The following is a 19,713-nucleotide window of genomic DNA, read 5'->3' on the forward strand; positions in this document are numbered from 1 at the left end:
TAGATTGAGATTAACTCTTAGACAGCCTCCCCGGACATATTGTGCACCCGTTTGACAATATATGCCGAAAAAAATGGCATCAAATCAATTTTTTCGTAATTTTATATCATCTTCCTGTAAAATAAAACATGAGTTGTGCTGATCTAAGCTAGTACCAACCATACAACAACCAATCAATCTGCAACTTTGAGCGACAAGGAGTCAGTTCTATGTGTTGCACTCAGACTGTATAGAAGAAGCAGACGTACGACACTCATTGGTTTTGTGGACTACAGTTTTGAAGCCTCGAGGTTGGCATATTGGCCATCTTGTAGTTTTTGCAACCAGTGGAACCTGCAACCTGGAGGGTTGGATCTGGATCCATCTGGTTCTGGTGTGAAGCTGCTAACAAAGTTAACTTCATAATTCAAGGTTTAAAGAGTCGCCACCCCCTGATGGCCACTACTAATTGCATTGTTAGACCTATCAATCACAAGGTAGCCCCGCCCTAAAGCATACCAACTTTATGGTCTGTTTTACACTAAATGGACCATAATTTACTCAATGAACATCATGCTGTATTGAAGAAAACTTGAAACTAGAGATTGAGACATTTACATTTACATTTACATTTAGGTCATTTAGCAGACGCTTTTGTCCAAAGCGACTTACAATAAGTACATTTGTCAAAAGAAGGAAACAAAGAAACCACGACGTATCATTGCCGATGCAGTAAGAGCTAAAAATAGAACAAGTGTTAGGTCCTCATCTGAGTAAAGTAGTGCTTCAAGAGTAACAGTGGGGGTCGAGGGAGGTTGTTAGTGGGTCATGCTATGTAGAGTCGAGACCATAAACTCATGTTTACAATGTTTACTGAGATAATAAATCAAGTTAGAAGTAGTCATTTTCTCATAGAATTCTATGCAATCAGACTTATTCGCCGCCCCCTGGTTGCCAGCAGAGGGAATGCAAGTGTAAAGCCTGCTCACAACTTAATCAAGAGTAACTCAATTGGGCGGAAACTAGCCAAATCTGGCAACACCGCGCTCTCTTGGGGTCATGGTAGGTTAAGTCGCCGCGCCAAGGGAAAGCCGAGCCGTTGTCATGGTGAAAAGGTATGCTTTGCGGAGATTTATTGATAGTTATGGATTCTCGCAAGTAACTGAACACGTGGAAAAATATTCCATGAAAGAAGAAGAAGCAGACTGTTTGCTAGACACAACTTTAGCGCTATGCCAAGAGCATAAATGAATTAGCTTAGCTTAGCCGCTAACAGTTATATCAAATAAAAGCGTTGCTTCATGACTGGAAGAGATTCAAAAGACGGCAGCTACCGCTTAGGTTCCCCTAGAGGACGCTGGAAAACCGCCCGGGATTATCATCACTGTAGCCCGGCTGCAACGTCCAGGTCGGCGAGAAGACGCCATGCCTGCCCGTGTTGTTCGGGTTGTGTCCGGCGTTTTTCCGATCAAGGCCGTCCACCGTGTGAGGTCGCCGGGAGATACTCTTCAATACCGGCAACGGAGGAGCCATTCACCGGGATCTTCACGTCGTCCAACGGGAGGTATGTGTTGCGTTTAGGTGCCCTGTGTGCGCCAAATAAACACCTATCCGCAAAAATCAGGTGATCGAATTGACAGGGAGGACTTTGGTGCGATGGAGCGTGTTTGGTAAGTAGCTGATTTATTTATTATTTAATAATAATAATAATAATAATAATAATACGTTAAGAAACAGGATGATCTTGTTTCCTTGGTGGGTGTGATACATGATGATGAAAAGGGAAGGCGTGACCAGTGTTTGGAATAACGCCGTTTAAAAGAACGGCGTTAGGTAACGGCGTTATTTTTTCAGTAACGGGGTAATCTAACTAATTACTGTTTCCGTCGTTACAACGCCGTTATCGTTACTGAACGTTAAATGCGGTGCGTTACTATGAATTGAATTTGTCGGTTGTCGGTTAAAAAAAAAAGTCAGGATCGAGTTCTGCTTGCGCGCCGCTCGTGCCTGGTCTCGGCATCCTGTTGTCCGTGGAGAAACGTGCAAACTTGCCGCGAGCTGGAGCCGGAGTTGGGGCTGCTGCTGGTCTGAGCGGCGCGCGGGGGCCACGCGGGCCCCGGTGTCCCGCCGTTCTGGTGTTGGACGGGACTCCGGTGCAGCTGTGGAGCGCGGATGGTGAAGACGGTGGTGATGATTATGATGATGATGATGAACGGCCCGGCGGCTCGAGGCACCGGGGTCTCGCCGTCATTATGTCTACTGCTGTGCGCTCTGACCCTGTTTTGTGATATATGACAGACAAAGCGAGCTCCCACTGTATAATTTCTCCTCAAGTTTTAATTATTCCCGCATGCGAGGTGCGGAGAATGCGATCTCAATTATTATACACACTAGTAGACTACAAGACTACAGTTTGCCATCTCATTACAAGAAAAATCCAAATTCTTTGACATAAAGCAACTTTTTTTTTTACAGTAACGCAAATAGTTACTTTCCCTGGTAACTAGTTACTTTTATTATAAAGTAATTCAGTTACTAACTCAGTTACTTTTTGGAACAAGTAGTGAGTAACTATAACTAATTACTTTTTTAAAGTAACGTTCCCAACACTGGGCGTGACACGTGATTCAAAGCTAAAATCCTGAATTATTGTGCTGCCTTCAGGTGGTATCGGAATTATCGGAAATACGAGTTGCCACCTCGGAAATTGTACATGAATGCTCCCCTCAACTTGCAATTGGGAAACTCTGAGATCATTTTCATACCCGAATCGCTGTCTTGAATTTTGGATGTGACCATATTTGTACTGTGGAGGAGTGAAGGGTGGATCGGATGAACACAAGCGGTAGAGAGCTACCCCCCGAGCAGCAACCTTACTGGATCTGGATCCATCTGGTTCTGGTGTGAAGCTGTTAACAAAGTTAGCTTCATAATTCAGGGTCAACTTTACAGCTAAGTGCTAAAGTAATCTTACTGTATTGGCATTTTCTCATAGTCTACCATGCAAACAGACTTCTTTTTGAAACCAGAGGAGTCGCCCCCTGATGGCCAGCAGAGAGAATGCAAGTTTGGCTTCACTATTCAGAACTGGAGTTTGTTGTCTATATTGACCAACAAATCTCAACTCAAACTGCACTTACTGGAGTTTTCAAGTGCATCCTTTATGTGTTCCTCAGTAGATGGGTGCTCGGTGTTCATGAACGTATCTCATATGTTCAGTTCAGGGTGTTGTGAAACAAATACACACAAAAAAGCCCAACAAAAATAGTACTGAGACTAAATTAAAGTGGAACATTGTGAATTCTTTTTGGTTGTGTGTGGGTGGAAGGGTTTCCAGGTTTTTTTTTGTCTCCGACTGGACTGTAGTTCATCAGCAGGCTCACTCTCAATACATTGTGGAGTTGTTAAATTCAATTGGAGTTCCATTAGTCTTTTGAAATAGTTTCATGGCACCTGCCACAGTGTCTCCATTCAGCCAGCAGGTGGTGCTAAACACCCAGTCTTTGTCGTCAACTGGAGCTGTGGAGCTGTTTTTTCACAGACAAAGAACCATACATCTTCAGCTTATCAACGGCCGGGATCAAAGTGAATCCTCGTTATGGCGTGCCCGATCCACTTCATTGATTGTGTGAACAGCCGCTCTTTTGAATTGAGCTGATTTATCTAACATAATAATAGATTCGGTTGCGTAAGCCCGGTCTGGCCTTTTGACAGCTAGGACCCTGAGCGTGACCTGTCCAAGAGCTCAGGCTTCTGGGTTACATTTCAGCGTGAAATTATCTGAGCATTCTGCTGACAGTGGCTTCTGTTTTTGTCACCCTCTGCGTTTGAAGTCGATAGCTAAATGGGGAACAATGAGTCATTTCATTGTGGAGGAATGATGTCACCTTCCTTCTCCAGCCAGGTATTGTGTATGTGCTCCTGCTTGCCCTCGCTGAACTGGTGGAATCGAGGAAGACGGTGTATTGTTGCCAGCTTTGTCCCGTGCTCTTTTGTTCTCAGAAGGACATCCAGCGTTTGGTCCCTCTGTGGGCTTGTGAAGGAAATCGAGGGCAATGGTCGGTTTTGTGCGTGCGATCGAGGAAGGAAGGCCACCTTCCATTTGTGGTGGTTTGACCGTGTATGTGAGCTTGTATTTCCACACGGACTAATAAAACCCCAGTGTCATATTTTTAGGACTTGCTTTTTCAAATTCCTGTCTGTGGAATCGGGCCACTTTTGGATTTTCCTGCCACAAGGAGTTTCAGAGAGGAAGCCAAAGTTTTGAATGATGTTGTCTAAGAGCAACACGCTACACAAGAAATGTTCTCAATTTCTCAACGATTAAATTAAATCTGGTGAGACCAAATCATAAATCCATGTCAGGTTTTGCTCCTTGGGTTTTGAATACTGCAGAGACATTTCCATCAGTACAGCAACTTGTGTGTGTGTGTTGCTCAAAGGCACTTCAGGCCCATCGGAGCCTTCAACTTGCAACCGTTGGGTCAGGCAAAAGCAAAAGCTCTCATGGCAGAGCAGCGCATTTGCTTCGCTCGCCTTTGTTCAAGTGCATTAAAGAGCGTGAGTCTGTAACGTCATCCCTCGTCCCTCTTTGCAAAGGGAAGTTGGTGTTGCACTTGAGAACCTGTGTGTGTGTGTGTGTGTGTGTGTGTGTGTATGCTTTAGATTTTATCTATGCCATGGTAGCCATGGAAACTGGGTGACATAAATAGGCTAGCAGTGGCAGAGAGGGATGTTGCAGTTTTTTAATAATGGACAGAATTTGGGTCATAATATCGTGCATGTTGGTCTATAAATTGCGGCGTGTGCCAGTTAGGATTCCATTAATCTGCACCAATCCCTGGTTGGTCTTCAAAGTGGCTGCCGGCGATTATTTAAGCGCTCGACGAGGAACTCCTCTGCAGAGTCAAAGATGTTAGAGGAGCAGCGAGCCCCCACTCTCCAGCATCCAATTCTTTGTGTACCCCACTTCATGCATTATGTAATTACACATTGCATTTGAGCTACAGTAACAGTGTAAGTATGCTAATTGGGATCATGAATTCATTTATCTGGAACGGCACTGAACTCTGTCATTCTTCATTCATAATTTCACCACGGGTCTATTTAGAGAGGCACTAATGAGGGTGAGGGGAGGGAGAGCGTGAGCAGCTGCTCCGTTTTCTGATGCAAAATTAATTTTTCTGTGATTTTTTTTTTTTTTTTTTTTTGTAATCGACTCGGCGTATCAGTAGTCTGACGAGAGGCTGAGTGAACCCTCTTGTGATCTGATGGCAGCAGAAGGTGAGACGGGTCAAAGCTCTCTGTGGAGCCTTCAGGAGGCCGGCAGGTGTGACTTTCACACAGCGTGTGGAGGGTGTCAAACGGTCACCGCCCACTCACCCCGGCACACACTCCAAAGTGGTGTGTCACAACTCCACATGGCGAGGGAAAATGACTTCACGCTTAAAACCTGCAAGTTTATGTATGGAAGTTACGTGACAAACAAGTCACCGTTGGGGGGGAAACAGTGGATTTTCATAATTTTGTTATGTCACAAAAATTATTCATTTATTATCTTAGTATTGAACCTTGTTTGAGCATTTTCTTAGACAGTAAACAATACTTATGAAATTAATTTAGCACATATATATAACCCAGTCTAAAGTATGATTCACAACATTAACCCGCTAATCATTCCAATATGATTTAAAAAGCTTAAAATGGCTTAAACACTGGAATCCCATTACATTTTGTTAAAAAACTAATATTTTTGTAGCGTCAAAGACAAGACACACTTTGTCTTTTGTGAAAAAACAATCAAATAATCTCAAATAAGATGATCATAAGGTCTCCCTGCATTGAAGCATAGCAGAATTAGCAGGCTAGCTAACTAGCAACGTTACACATAGCAGGCTACACATAGAAGTGGCCGCCGCGCTGACCTCCCTGCTACATGGGCTTAAATGGGAATGTCCTTTCTTCTCCTACTTCTGTGCTTGTGATATAACTTCGATGTAATAACCTGCCTGCGATGTGTCAAACGGCAAGCAATCTCACGCTGGAGAGCAGCACGTGTCGGAGTGGTGTCTGTATAGCACGGCGAGGTGAACGTCTTCCCAGAATGCCCTCAGGTTCAGGATCGAATGAGTGGGAAATGATGTGAGTAGCTGTCTAAGAAAAGAAAATACCTATTGAAAACTGCATCAGCAAGTTCATCACACCTTGTGAAGCCATGTTTTTCTCTGTCAGACACTTTTATAGAAGCAAGAGTGTGTCAACTAGATTTTTATTCAGGGTGGGGGTATGAGTTGATATTGCTCACGTTCAAGATCAGCAGGGGAAACTGACTGTGGGAGGCAAACCAATGTCCTCCATGCAAACACAAAGCCTGCATCAACCTGCACAGTTTTCCACAAGCAAAGGTCTGGGGACAGCAAATAAACAGTCAAATGTCAAGAGGGCTCTATATACTGGCTGGTTTTGGCTTGATGTTTGCAGGTCCGGAGGCGTAATTTGTACACTGCGTTTGCAAAATAACACTGCAAGCTTTAATGCCAAACATGCATTCGACTGCTGTGAGAATGGTGCATCAAGTCATGATGGTGAAGATTCACCTGCATTGTGAATACAAAGCCTTATATTATCATGACATGCACAGTCAAGACAAATCTAAAAGTATCATTGTGTATGAAAATCTTAAGCATAAAGTAACATTTATGTACCCAATAGTAACTTTCTTAATTTGGTTAATTTTCCACGAAGCAAGATGTGTCATTTCATGGAATTAATTTGTTACGTAACATATTTACTTAAATAACAATATTTTGAGCCAAACCACACTCTTTTTCCTTTTGTTGCCTAAACTAAAGACAGGAGCTTGTTTAAAAATAAATCAATAACGGGCAGAAATTGATTGTTGAATGCACAAAGTGCAACAAGCTATTAACACAACATTTCACTTTAAAAAAAGAAAAAATCTGTTCTTTAACATTTCCCTATTTACACATCCAAAAGAGAGAGAGAGAATCGTTAGCTTTCATTTGGAGTCATGTTTGTGTCTGCTGAAAGACCAATATTTACTCTCCTTTAGCTGCACTGCTCCACGCCGTTCACCAGCAAGTTGCCAAATGTGTCCGTCAGCTGTTTTCTGCTGAGTAGTGTACAGTGTCAGAGCTCAGTTTGCATCGGAAACTGCTGCCTGCTGCTTGGAACAAGTTAATGAGAGCAGAGTTTGCGAGTCCCCCCCCTCCCAAAAGAAACAATCATGAGCTAAAAGAGGCTTAAAAAGCCCCGTGGAGCTGCAGAGTTGGTGATTATTCTCTGCTCTTGATCTTTGGTTATAATTAAAAAGATTATTGCAGTTTTATATAATTTCAGACAGTTTTGATTGAAGAAATAATTGGTTTCGATTCTTTTGTTTTCACACAAAAAAAGCTGAAAAAATGAAAAACCGCTGTATAATGTCAGCAGTGGGAGATACAGCCCCGACTAAAATCTGTTATATGTAATAAAAACCGAACAGTACTGTGTGTTGTCGCTGTAATCAGATTCAGGATGTGTGTGTGTGTGTGTGTGTGTGTGTGTGTGTGTGTGTGTGTGTGTGTGTGTGTGTGTGTGTGTGTGTGTGTGTGTGCGCTGCAGCGTGCTGGTGAGTGAGTTTGGAGTGGGCCAGTGCAACAGCCTGTTATTACGGCCCATGTGACTGACAGCGTGTGGGCGAGAAGGTAATTGCTGAAGTATGCCTGCGGTGACGAGGGCCTTCAGGGGAGCGGATGTTCAGCAGACTGAGGCACGCAGAGCACACGGAGAGCCACAGCGAGCCCAGAACTGATGACTCATCCCTCACACCCAATTCACTCCTGTTTGTTTACTCTGCTCAACTGCAGCCTGAGCCGGAGTGGTGACAGACGGGGGGGGACTGTCGCCCAATGATTGGGCGGTCTTAAAGGATTTCACCTGTTTAGACTTTTGGACAAGCGGCTTAGTTAGATCCAGGTCCACGTCCCATGTAAACAGCCTCCTGAGCTGGCAGACCGTAAGCTTCTGTTTACTGGACTGAGCAGGAGACAGACAGTCAGACACTGGTCTAAATTCAAACTGCGCTCCCACCCTTAGAGTTTCTGTATTAGTTAGGATTAGACTGCTAGACATTATACCTATTTATTTATTCATATTAATGTGTTAGGTTCAACGTTGGAATGGTAAAAAACCTTGAATATTTCATCATATAGCTTCAATGAAGAGCTGGAATTTGTCACTTAACATATCAGCAATACAGAAAAAAAATATGTCGACTACCCTCAAATAGCAGGTCAACAATATATGGCGCATAGAAGTGACATAGGCCTACTGTTGACCAGACCGGTCCGCTCCGGAGGGCGACCAGGAGGCAGGACCAAAGAGGACCAGAGAGTTCCTCAGGAGGCCGGCGGTAAAGTAGTTATCTAAAGTAGTAGATACCACTGGAACACATCCACGGAGACGGGATCCCACTGGAACACATCCACGGAGAAGGGACCCCACTGGAACACATCCATGGAGACGGGATCCCACTGGAACACATTCATGGAGACGGAATCCCACTGGAACACATCCACGGAGAAAAGACCCAGTCGAACGTGACCACGTAGTATGGACAAGTGAAGGGTTGACCAACCCCAACTCAGGAACACATTGACTGGGACCCACAACACATTATTGGGGGCCTGTATGTTTACCCCCCTACCAACATGTCAATGTTGCCTTTTCATATGTCAGCGGACTGATTTGCTTTCACAGATGCTTGAAAAGTAGTCCCTGGATTAAAATGACCAGACGCCTTGGTGGAAATGTGGCTTATACCATGCTCAATTAACAATTTGTCGCAAAGCTTTTGCATTTGAAACTCTATTACATAGATTTGGTGCTAAACAATCTCTGACCACTCCCTCCAAAACAACACATTAAGACACCAAGGCCTTGAAGAACCCCATAGAAACATCCATGATGCCATTTGGTATCTAAAACCTTTAACATTTGGACATTTCTGCAAGAATTGCTTTTTTTTTCTTCTGGAAACCACACAGAAAGTCATACATCCTCTGAATGCACTCTGTCTGTAGTTTGTGGTTGTACAGTTTCATGAGGCTGTGATTATCCTAGTGGTCACAACAGGTCATTTTATACAGTGACGTCAAAGAAAATGGTCTCGCTACAATGAAATGGTTATTATGGGGACTGACATCATCACACATGAATACACTTGGGCCCATTGGATCCACAAGAGTCTCCAAAACTGCACAGGATCAGCATCAAGCAGGCATGTCTGTAAAGGGGAGTCTTGTGGGTGAAAGCCCATTGAACCCATTTTGTTTAGCCTAAATCTGATGCCTGATTAGCCCCCTTCCAACGTGCTAGCATGACATGGTTGGCCAGTGACTACCTTAGTCTACTTTTTTTATGATAACAGTATCTTCAACTTCTTGAACTGGTTTGCAAACCCAAACTACGATGGTCGTCTTTGTTCGCCAAGGAACCGGCTTTTGGCCCATGTGAACTCTCCACCACACCGCCCACATTCATGCACGCCACGCACACTCGTACACACACGTGACAAACGCACAATGACAACCTGTCAACTGTGGTGGTTTAGGCTTTTACCTTTTCATCACTGAGCTATGGAGAGCGCTGTGTACTAGCCCAGTCTGTAAGCCGGACGCAGAGATTGAACCTCCCGTTCCTTCCACTCAGCCAGTCAAACAGTAGTTCCTCAGAGAACACAGGGAGGTGGGTTCTTCTGCAGCATTCCAATACATTCTGTCTGTTAACCCTCCTGACCCCGTCAAACTTAGCAGTGGGTTCATTATTACGATTTACGGTATGCTGTGCACTCAAGCATCGTTCAGAACTGTATCTCAAAATCTACTCCAGTTTGGAAAGTATGCAAAGATCCCAAAAGTTTCTAGGGAAGCATAAAACATGCAGAAACATAACATTTTGCTGAGTGATGTGGCTAAAAACCTTCAAGGCTTTGCTGACATATGAGAACAAGCTGGTGTGTGTAATGAACTTGGATGTTCATTGTTTTGTCTGCTAAAAAACAACTTAAAATAACCACGTCACCAACCCGCCAATGAGTCATTCATAACAAACTCAGGGTGTCAAATTGTTCAAACCTGCAGAAATTATTATTATTTCAATTTAAATTCTTGTGGCGTACCAAAAGATTCCAACGACGCCAAACATGTCAAGATGAATTCTGTGGAACTGAACAAAATCATGTTTTTATTGAATATATAATTAAAGTTAGAACAAGTGTAAGAACGATAATATATGCCCAAATAAGAAACAAATCAAACAAAGGAATAAAGTAAAATAACATGCACATTGTTATATGCATTGCCTTTTTATAAATGTATTTACTGCAATGTAACTAAAACATGTTAAAATCTCATGATTTTGGACTAACTACTGAATTGATTGTGTTTCATTGCAACATGAATTTCCCATGCCGTGCCACATTTGCACAAATTCACAACATACTTTTCACAAAATTTGACATCAGAACCTCAAATTGCATCCACAATGATAACACCTGTATTATGTATCAGCATTATCAGTGCATCACGATATTATATGTTCTTCAATTGGTATTATTCACAAGGGAAGTTACAATTGTCATTTGTAAATGAATTGTACGTGAAATGGTGTCATAAATGCACCTGCTCTTTCCTGAGAGATAAGACGAATATAAAACCTAAATTCTGAAAATAAAACTTAAATACCGTACTTAAAAACGTACTGCTTTAGGATCATATCGTTTCAGTGGCATGTTGGAATAGAGATCAAAATCAAATTAGATGGAGAAATGTGTTCAATTATACAAAAAAACAGGTAAATCGGAGATCAAGGAGTCTGATGTGAATGTGCATTTTCTTGTATTTGCATTTTCCCCCCTTGCATACGTGACTTTTTCCAAGGCATGAGGAGCTGTCCTGACGGTAACCTGAGACTGATAGGTCGGTCGGTCTGTGGCAGCCGTCGTTATGAATGGTGGTTAGATCGCTCCCAGAGGCACCGTCAGGCTCCCGGTAATTGATGTAATCAAAGGCATTTGGCTCTGGGTCACATGTCTGCTCGTTGGCTGACGACAGCGATGCATTTACGTCTATGTGCCTCTGCCTGGACTTGCCGCTCTCCTTAGCCAGCGATTTCCTGCAAGTTCTTCGGAGTCCATCTACATGAGTGCAAACCGTGATGAATCACTTGGAAATGAGTCATCCTCGCGCTCGGAGTGATGACTCTTTGACCGACTCGTTTTTCGTTCTGAGCAGGGGTTTTTTTTTCTTCCTTTTTTTTCTTTCTTTCATGCTTTTGGATTTGCTTTGAACACTTTTCCTATGAGTCACTGCTTTGAGAAGATGCAGGATTATACATGTGCCTGTTTAGCACACAGTGCACGTTTACTGAACGGCTCTGGAAATAAACGGCGCTGCTGTTATTGAATGAAAAGCCTCGAAATCCCCAAATTGTTGGGTGAAGAAACAGAATGATTAAACCCTGTCATACATTGTTATTCCACAATATGGTGCAAATGGCTCTCGTGGGCGCTTCAGTAATGAGCCTTCTCTGTGCAGGGAGGAAGCCGAATACAGCTGCAGTTTTTTGTGTGTTTGTGTGCAAATGAGCTCATGCTCCTTGTAATCCCTCCTAAATAGCAGTATGTGATTAATCTGACATTGTCACTCAAATGCATCGCCAGTATAGTCACGTCTGCACACGCTGTTAAAAACACGGTTAAAAACACCGGACTTTCACCCAGGACACCGCTGTTCGTGTCCCGTGTGAAACCAGAAGTAAACGTCGACAATTTGTCATGTGGTTTTCCGTAATTAACGCCACTTCCATAGTTATTTTAATCTGGCTGTTAAGGTATTTGTTACCTAACTTCCGTACTCAAGTAACGCCGTTTCTGTAGTTTTTTTAATCCGACTAAACTGATATCACTGTTTTGAAACGTCACAGGTGTGCAGTTGAGATCAAGGGTTCATCCACTCAGATGAAGTTGAGAGATGGGTGTGGTCCCAACGAGGATGCAAAATAGTGCAGGGTACCAGTTATTATGTCATGAATTACAAGCAATGGATAAAAACGTACACAGTCTTGCATTTATTGTACCCTATGATTGTATTTCAATGGAAAAGGTATGAAAACTGTATGAAGTGGTTTAATGCCCAGCAGATGTGCTAAAAACAGTGAATTACATTTTTAACCAATAATTAATGTTAATGTAATCAAGCAATGAGTGACTGAATATTTTGAGACCACCTGGCTCGAGCGGTCTGGCTGTTGCACGGCTGGTTTAAAAAGCAACGCCCGTTGACGTAGACACGCCGTCATCAGTCAGTCCTCACTAAGTCATCCATGACAGGACAAAATTTTTTGTCTGACAACCAGTGAACCGAACAATAACATTCCTATGGCGTTGCACAATCGGCAGCATTTGCCACGTCCTGAACCTGAGGGCTTCAGAACCTCCGCAGGCTGGGCCTCCCTCGACACGGAGCTTCCTCTTTCTATGACGGCGGAAAGGCTGACGTTTCACATGCTGCTTTTATTACATCTAATTAGACTTCCTGACATAAGGACACAGTGTTTGTCCACAGTATGGGTGCTGGGCGGGAAGGCGAGGCCCATGCCATCACTCTGCAGACTCTTTCACCCCCACCCCGCGTTTCCGCCACCCGACTTCAGTCGGCCTCCTCTCTGGGAAAGGCCTCGAGGAGAGGTCATCAAGTGCAGGAATGACAAAGCCTGCTCTCTCTCTCTCTCTCTCTCTGTGTGTGTGTGTGTGTGTGTTTGTGTTCAGGGAGTTTATACTCTGTAATTAAATTCTCCTCATGCATTTAGTGCATTGGGAGCACGAGCAAGACGTCGACTGTGAACGCCCCGCTAGACAGAGGAGTCGAGGCTCGTCTCCCAGCCCCCTTTAGACACGGGTCCGCTCCTGCCTGCTGAAGGCCTCCGGCCCAGCTTTGCTCAGCTCTACTTTAGGTTTTTAGAATTAGGAAAAAAAAAAATACCCTCAGATGTCTCGAAGGTTTCTGCGTGGATGAATATGAATACCTGAACTAATCTAAGGGATTAGCTGCGGGATTGTCAAAACTGTTTTTTTGGACTCCCAAAAAAAATCGGCCCCCTTGACAGATTGTAATTCTCCTTTTTAGTGCCGTACTTTTATTTAGCACTTAGCTGCTTATTCCAGGGCACCTCTGATTTTCTTCTGTCACATTTAACTTTTAAATTATTAATAATGCATTCATTTCCACTGGCAGTGTGTGCCAGCTTCAGTGAAATCTGTGCCCGTCATCTTCTTAGAGCTAAGCTGACTTTGCACGTGCAAAAAGTACCGATTAAGGATTAAGCAAACTAATAAAATGTGTTTATGGAGCCTGTCACGAAGCAGCATGTTTAGACTGAACTGAAATGTGAATTCTCATTTATAAAACTACAATGATTTTATTTAAAAAAAAACTGAAACTGTTACACATGTATGGAAACTTATTGTGACAACTGACTGATGTTCCTCTATTAACTGGAAAATATCATACTGTGTAGCCAAAATCGACAAAGAGTTGAAACTAAAGGTTGAGACCATAAACTCATGTTTACAATGTTTACTGAGATAATAAATCAAGTTAGAATTAGGGTCATTTTCTCATTGACTTGACATGCAAACAGACTTCTCTTTGTAAGACGCCCCCTCATGGCCAGTAGAGAGAATGCAAGTGGGTGCTCCAACATGAATGAACATAAATGGTCTCCAGTTTATCGCAACTGGAATTTAAATGGCATTAAGACAGCAATGTTGTCTTAGTCTCTTGTCACCTCCTTAAATATAACACTAAACATAACTATGTATGCCTTCCAGTGACTTCTCCCTGTAATTATAGACAAAACCAAGACGTACTTCTGCACAATAACCATTCTATTTTCATGATACCACAGGTTTTAAAGACACAGAGAGCTTTAACCATTAACTGTTGTTAGCTAAGTGTGCTTTTAAATCAATAGCTATACAAGACAACCTCCAGTTGAAGCAAAGCCAACGCTGAAGTGCAATATACTTGCATGTTCTCTACTGTCCATCAGGGGGCGACTTTAAAAGAAGAAGTCTGAGTGCGTGGAAGTCAATGAAAACTGTATCCTACTTATCATTTGGTTTATTATCTCAGTGAACATGAGTGTATGGTCTCAATCTCTAGTTTCAAGTCTTCTTCAGCATGATTTTTATTTATTAAATGATGGTCCATTTACAGTATAATAGACCATAAATCAGGGGATGCTTGAGGGCGGGGCTATCTTGTTATTGACAGGTTATTTATTGTATTATTTAAGGTTTATAGTCTTTGGTGATGACAATAGGAATTCAAGTATAATGACAGACGTATTTTTCATTATTTACATCATATTTCATAGGCTGCCCTACTCATCATCATAAAATAGCATCATCACCTCCCTTTGCATACAGCTGCACGATTCTGTGTTTTTTTTTCTGAATCTCACTTACTTTGATGCTTTCTCCATGCCAATAACAAACGCCTGTTGGTGGTGTTGTTTTGATGTCAGTCGCAGCAGCGTCTCAAATCGCCACTTTAATGCATGCAGCAACACTTTGAATGCCACTCATGGAATATCCTGTGAGCAGTGACTGCTGCTATGAAGAAGGGACCGTCTGCCTGTCTGTGATAATTCATAATTACATGCAAACTCCCCAGGGGTAGTTTTTTTTTTTTTACATTAGAAATTAAAACATCTCCAGTGAGCGTTGGCTTGTCCAAGTAGGATGTGAGCTCCTTCCAGAACAAAACACCCTGCCTCCCTCACATGGCTGATGTTTAAGCCGAGCGACGCTCTCCGGCTTACCTCCCTCCCACCGCCTCGCTCCGCTCATTTAGTGTCAAGCATTTGCATCTTTCTTTGTTTGCTTTGGTCTGTTTTTCACTTCTGGAAACTTGAAAATGATCACATAACTGGTTTTCTCATCAAATACAGTCAAAAGTAACCTTTAAACTTGCATTCTGTCTGCTGGCCATCAGGGAGCGACTCCTCTCTGAAAATATTGAAATCGATGAAAAAAATTATCCTACTTCTCCCTTGATTTATTATCTCAAAAAACATTGTAAACATGAGTTTATGGTCTCAATCTCTAGTTTCAAGTCTTCTTCAATACAGCATGATGTTCATTTAGAGAATTATGGTCCATTTAGAGTCAAATAGACCATAAAGCAGGTTATGATTGAGGGCGGGCCTACCTTGTGATTGACAGGTTGCTACCAATGCAGTTAGCCGGCTTCACACCAGGATCCAGGTGGATTGTGATCCAGTAAGGTTGCTGCTCGGAGTGCCGCTCTTTAGTTCATCAGATCCAACCCTCGCTCCTCCGCAGTCCAAATATGGTCTCTTCCTTCACTGGTTTGCTTTCACACCACAAACAAAGCCCACCAGACCCACCTTTTCAGGCGGGCTTGGTTCGGTTGATCCGCTTGATCAAACCTGGGTTTGATTGGCAGCTTTCACACAGCCCAAACAAACTGTGATCACAGAGCAAATGGATATTAGTTTGTTTTAACTGAACCAAGCAGTTTAGGTTTGAAACACACTTAGCACTCTAGTTTTTTGCTTTTAGAAGAGTTGTTCATTTTCACTAATATTTTAAGACCACATGTCTTAGACCACATGAATAACATGAAGTCGGCATAAATCCCCTTTAATTCAATTTTCCACAAGCTAATTTCTTCATCAGGCGTTGACTAGTAAACGCCACAGAGCAAGAAACTTATAGACATAAACGCATCACACAGTTGGAGTCTGCATGATGAATGAATCATCCAGACCAATCAGAGCCGTATTGAATGGTTTGATACCCTCAACGGTGACGAGATGTGCTTCTATGAAAATAGAGAAGAAAGAGCTTACAACAATTAATCATAACCCCCACAAATGATCAATGAAACACATGACTTACGAACAACAAAAGAATAATTAAAGATAATTCAGATGAGGAGGAGATCAAAAAGGTCTTCGGTTCGCGTTTTTGATCCAGCAGCTGGAATCAGCATTCGCAGTCTCTGTCTCAAATAGGGATGGGTATACCGTATGACTAAGAAGTAGACTATCATGTACCCTGGTTTTAAAGATACTGACATCATCATATCAGAAATAATAGATAATATTACTATTTTTATTTAAATGTAAATGTATCCTTTATATCTGCAGGGGCGACCTAATGAGTTTTGATTACCTTAATTAAGATTGTTTGTTTTTCCACTAAAAATGTTAAAAGAATGAATCAAAATGTTAGATAAAGTGATTCCAGAATGCCAATTAAAGAGATTTAGGATATTTTGATAATTATCAGGATAACATTTTTAATTATTTTGGCCGAAATAATCGCAATAATTTTTAACTTCCTCGCCTGGTGTCAAAATCGCCTGGCTTTCTGTCTGACAGGTTAGTGTTTGAGTTTAGCCAAACAATCCAAAATGATATGCCTTTAAAACATTGGTAGAAAATAAACACGATGTCTTAAAGTAGCCCAGAGTTTTTTCTTTTACTTCCAAATTTGGATAAAGGTGTTTACAGCATTTTCTATTTGAATTGATATAATTTGGTGCCCGTGGTCCACCAAGGCTTCAGTAAACGTGTTAAACTCCCAGAAGAAAGACCGTTTTCAGACCTTTCTGTTTGCCAATTTTTCAAGGTAAGTGATCAATTTCTAACACTGCACTGTAACTTTTATTTATACCTGTGTTATTTCATTTTAGTTTGGTTTTGTTCACCATTACCATGGCTCTTTAATGATGTCTTAATTATATTTTAATGATCATAATGTCTTTCTTTTGCACTTTGTCTTCATGTTTTTTTATTTAGTGCTTTTTGATTGCCTTGTTTCCATGCCAACAAGCAACTCAGATCTGAAAATCTAAACTCATGTGGGGTGTGTCACCAAATCTGAGTTTTACCCATATTGATAAGTATGACACACTTATGCTAATATGTTATTCATGATTTATGAATTGTAAGTTGTATTGTTAATTTATTAATGTAGTTATTTCAAGCTGTTTTGCTGCTATTACAGTTATGACAGCTTTTCATTTTTCTTTGTCATATCATTCTATTGTCTCAACTGCAATGGTCTCAAATTGTTAAATTGCTTTTTTTCTTTTCTTTTCTTTTTCCAATTTCCTCGCTTTTGAGCTTGTCATTCATCTGTGAAGCACTTAATAATTTGTATGTATTTATTTATTTGCTCTGACATGAAGTGCCATTCCCCATCTAAGCATTTTCAGGGAGAAGATAACGTTTGCGTCTGCAGCTTGGGGAAAAAAATGCATTGTGTCATCTTTCACCGCTCTATTCCCGGTGTGTGTGTGTGTGTGTGTGTGTGTGTGTGTGTGTGTGTGTGTGTGTGTGTGTGTGTGTGTGTGTGTGTGTGTGTGTGTGTGTGCGCGCGCGCTCGTGCGGGTGCGCGCGTGTGTATGTGCGTCGCGAGGAGGAGGGAGTGGGAATGGTGGTGGGGGGGGCGCCGAACCAGCGAGCGCGAGGGGAGGGACTTGAACGAGCAGCCCGCAGTGCGATTCTCCAAGCTCCGCTGCGCACGTTCTCAGGCGTACGCGCGCGCCTCCAGCAAGCACCAACGCAAAGCCGCGCCGCGCTGACGATGTTGTGAATGAGGGGATAGAGTGACGTCAGCGGCCGAATGTCAACAATGTAGCGGCCGAGAGTAGGCGTTCCAGTCGAGTGTAACAAACAGCGGAGACGGAGCGGCACGCCGCGCGGGATCGCCACGCACACTTTACACACACACGCACGCACACGCGCGCGCGCAGTCGTCCACACAGCGGCAACAACAGACGGCAGAGCCACAGACGTTGTGCGTGTTTGGTTTTTTTTGTGTGAGAAATAGCATCGTAGAAGAAGTCACGTCTCTGCAGCCGGGAGGCTTCGAGGAAGCGACTAAAGCGAGTCATCATGTGAAAGAAGTCAATGTGGGAAACGGAGCGAAGCGCTGGAATACGAGCAGAATAGGAAGTCAAAAGGTGAGCCGCCGTGCACGTCTCTCCCTGTGGTTTATATATAAATGTGTGTGTGTGTGTGTGTGTGTGCGTGTGTGTGAGAGAGAGAGTTTGCAGTTTGTCAGTCTCGGGTCTGCCGCTGATGCTCTCATAACAGAGTTGCAAACTTGCTCAAGTGTGGCAGCGGCGCGCTCCCGGGAGGAGAAAGTCCTGCTCGCCGCTCATCCACGGAGAAAAGGAGTCATAGTAGTAGTAGAGAAAACCAAGCCCGCATGACTGGAGATTTGGCGGCGGTGCAATTGTTGCGGGAGTGTAATGAGCTGGGGTGTGAACGCGGGTCCGGGAGTGAAACGCAAACTCTGTACCACATCCTGTTGTGCTTTGAGTCAACGCGCCGTCTGCGCTCCCTTTTCTTTTTCTTTTTCTTTGCAAAGTAGAATCGTTGGTGATCCCAGCGGAGGGTCAGGCATGCCGCTGCTTCATCAAATAACACGCTGTCTGTCACTTGCAGCGTCATTAAACGCCCCTCTCATTCACTACATGCACGTTAATCAAATGTATTTGCAGCCGAATAAAATTATTATTATTATTATTATTATTATTATTATTATTATTATTATTATTGTACTACATTGCACTAGCAAATCTCTTGACGCGCATCTCCAATCTGAACCTACTCATTAATCCACATGGGGGGGAAAATCATCAAAATATTTGCTGTGTAAGGACGAGCCTTGTTTGCTCCGACAGCCAATAGAATCACCTCAACCGCGGTGTCGATTCAGAATATCATTTTCATTATCATTACCACCTTTATGTTTAAATAAAAAATAAAAGCACATAAAAGAACACAATGGGTTTTTAAAAAAATCAAGAAGTGACTGTTTATCAAAACAGCTGCGTCTTATACGCGCGCTCCTGCATTGTCATGTGGATGGCTGCGGCAGTAGTGGCTTAGTCAGTCCCTGTCAGTCTTGTCATGTCGGAGTCAGCAATGTGCTGATGCATTGTCCCGCACAAGTCGTGATATATATACTATATATAGCCTATTATATATACAAATACATCAAAGATAAACTAGTATTTTACACGGGGAAACTCTTTTGCGTAAGTAAACCCGTAACGAATCCGTTTGACGCCGTTACGCAAACGAGCCGTTAAAGACCCCGATTAGACATTCAGTGCAACTCCAGCGTCGTTTGTGACAAAGTTTATTATAGATGTCATCATATGTTTCGCCGAGTCTGTCGCGGAATAAACGGCAGCACGTGCGCGCCCAGCGCGTCATCCAGCGTTGCGCATTCGGTAGAAATTAGAACGCGTTTGTTTCGGGACACTATTGTTTGATCGCCACGTGTTCGACTCGGCGATGAGGTGCCCGAAATCACCAGGGAGCGGAGTGATGCTGCCATTAATGCGGTGATACAGCATTTTAGGGGGAGGGAGAGGGGAGGGGGGGCAGTGACATCCGCGGCATCGCAGCCTCTTTGTCTGTTTGTGCTGATGCAACGCGATGATGATGGTGATGATGATGATGATGATGGTGGTGGAACCGAGCATCATCCCCCATCTTCAACTGTCGTTATTTCTGTGACATTCCAAACCCCGCAGCCTTCACGTGTCAGTGCTGCGGCGGCGTAGTAATATCTACTCCCTGGCATTTTAACGGGAAGCCGAAATGCGAAGACGTCGTCGC

The 19,713-nt window shown here is 43.0% G+C and overlaps 1 protein-coding gene across 2 annotated transcripts in view; it reads left to right on the forward strand.

Annotated features, from left to right (window-relative positions):
• The window catches only part of bach2b (BTB and CNC homology 1, basic leucine zipper transcription factor 2b), a 476,383-nt gene that overhangs the window by 368,155 nt on the left and 88,515 nt on the right, over window positions 1-19,713 (forward strand). Inside the window, exon 1 of one of the 2 annotated variants that reach the window (XM_084029938.1) lies at window positions 17,906-18,041. The exons of the other annotated variant lie outside the window; for it this stretch is intronic. The gene's annotated coding sequence lies outside the window, so the exon portion shown is untranslated. Of the gene's footprint in view, window positions 1-17,905; window positions 18,042-19,713 lie in introns of those variants that run through there. 2 annotated transcript variants of the gene reach the window in all.

The sequence above is a fragment of the Eutrigla gurnardus genome (genome assembly GCF_963514095.1).
Source record: "Eutrigla gurnardus genome assembly, chromosome: 16".
Taxonomy (NCBI): domain Eukaryota; kingdom Metazoa; phylum Chordata; class Actinopteri; order Perciformes; family Triglidae; genus Eutrigla; species Eutrigla gurnardus.